The sequence below is a fragment of the Rhinichthys klamathensis genome, unplaced genomic scaffold (assembly GCF_029890125.1).
Source record: "Rhinichthys klamathensis goyatoka isolate OS25496 unplaced genomic scaffold, OSU_Roscu_1.1 h1tg000780l_1, whole genome shotgun sequence".
NCBI lineage: Eukaryota > Metazoa > Chordata > Actinopteri > Cypriniformes > Leuciscidae > Rhinichthys > Rhinichthys klamathensis.
In genome coordinates, this window is record NW_026607177.1 from 16,634 (window position 1) to 18,680 (window position 2,047).

General features: G+C 42.1%; 1 long non-coding RNA gene across 1 annotated transcript; it reads left to right on the forward strand.

Annotated features, from left to right (window-relative positions):
• The first annotated feature begins 395 nt into the window (after positions 1 to 395).
• On the forward strand, positions 396 to 1,634 carry LOC130077781 (uncharacterized). Its single transcript, XR_008805831.1, has 3 exons — positions 396 to 415; positions 1,134 to 1,227; positions 1,521 to 1,634. It is a non-coding gene; the product is annotated as an uncharacterized LOC130077781 (long non-coding RNA).
• Positions 1,635 to 2,047: the final 413 nt, after the last annotated feature.

A 2,047-nucleotide genomic window follows, 5' to 3' on the forward strand; every position in this document is an offset into this window, starting at 1 on the left:
AAGGCTGCATCCTTCGAAGGCCGCATTTGAAGGCCGATTGGCCGGATTTGAAGGCCGATTGCGTCACAGCGGCGCGACGAAGGCTGTCCCAATTCAAACACTGCGCCCTTCGAAGGCCGCATTCTAAAGCAGATTGCGTCACAGCAGTGCTAAGAAGACTGTCCCAATTCAAACTCTGCACGCTTGGAAGGCCAATTGCGTCACCGCGGCGCGACTAAGTTTGGTATGTCATTCAAATGCGACCCCAAATGCGCCCTTCGTTTCTCGGACAAACGAAGTGTACAAAAATGGACACTTCGCGGGCTACGCTTCCCCAGAATTCATAGCGCGCCGGTGACGACGCGACTCACGCGAGTTTATTCAATTAGAATGGCAGGTGTTAGTTGTGTGGTGACCGAGGAATTCAGTTATAAATGTAAGTATTGTGAATTAATTTATTAAAATAACTAGCGAAACAATTGTTAAAGGCATAAATATGGATCAAGCCCTGAGTTAAATGAAGCAAATACTAAAGTACAAAATGCTTTTCTTGCTTAGTTTTTTGGTCTTGTTTATATTATACATTTTAAAAAAAGCTTTTGGGCTACTAGACAAGCAAAAGTTATTGTATTGTTTTGGGGGGAAAAAACTAAATTAAGTGAGCTTTTGCTTAAAATAAGCAAAATAATCTGCCAAATAGTGTAAGTAAAATAATCTTGTTTTCTGTTTGATTTAAGATTATTTATCTTAACCCATTAGCAAATTATGTTATTGTTTTAAGCAAAACCTCACTTAATTTTAAGTTATTTTCCCCCAAAGCAAGAAATGTTTTATTTGTCTAGTAGGCTAAATGCTTCTTGATTTAAGAATTTTTAGATGTTTGAACTAGAAACAAGACACAATATTAATAAACTTTTTTGCAGTGAATTTCAAGTAGGAGGGTATATTGAAGTAAATAAAACAGCAGCACAAATCCAGCTGAAATGTGGTAGATAAACATAGCGGTGTCTGCAATACATTATTTAATTTACCCAAAATAGCTAGCAAAACAAGTGTTAAAACCCAGGGATGTTTCTTAAAAAAACCTGAACTTAAACTAAAAAACTGCAGCTTCATTTATGAGGCAAAACCTGTTATAATACTTTTTGTTTCAGGGACCAAGGAGCAGACGGCTGCATTTATAAAATTACGGGCCGAAAATGACCACTTGTTTACAGGGGCCAAAAACTCGGCCACTGTGGCTTGGAGGTAAAATCATTAACCATTTGTAATATTTCCACTAGCTGCCTCTTGTATACAAAAATTAGCCCTCACCCTGTACAAAGCCCACAGCAATGAGACAAGAACTAGTTAAGGCAATAGTCTTTCACTTACTGTTTTTTTTCAACAAACATTTTAAGCAAACTTGAGGATCCAGGAATATAATTTCTGGTATTTTGTATGCATGTACTGCTGTGTGATTTTCTAATGTTAAGATTGCACCCCTGTCTTAATATTTTTCGTAAAGTCCTAACCCTAACCTTTTTCTCCTTTTTTTTTAGGAGAATTCTGGAGAAAATGGACCTGCTAGGGAAGGTCACTCCCTTGCAGGCCAAAAGAAAATGGGACAACTTAAAAAAAAAAATACAAAGAAAGCAAGTTAATTGACACATCTTTGCTGAAATGTATTGTGGTGTTCTTCTTGTTAACAACAGGTATGGTGTATTTGCTCTGCCTTAGGATTGCAAGTGTCCTGGGACAGGTGAGGGGGTGAGCGGGAAATCCACTGCTGCAACTTGGCCCTGGTTTGTCCACATGGATGAGGTCTTGGGACAGAGGCCTTCCAACAACCCCCCTGTCCTAATTGCCTCCATCCCTGAGGACAAACCTGGGCCAAGTTCAGCGGTGGCTGACCAAGATAAAGAGCCAGCCCCAGCAGCCGCAGCCCCAGCAGCCAGAGCCGATGCAGTCCCAGACCCAGCAGCCAGAGCCCCAGCAGCCGCAGCCCCAGCAGCCAGAGCCCCAGCAGTCCCAGCCCCAGCACCCAGAGCCCCAGCAGTCCCAGCCCCAGCAGCCAGAGCCCCAGCAG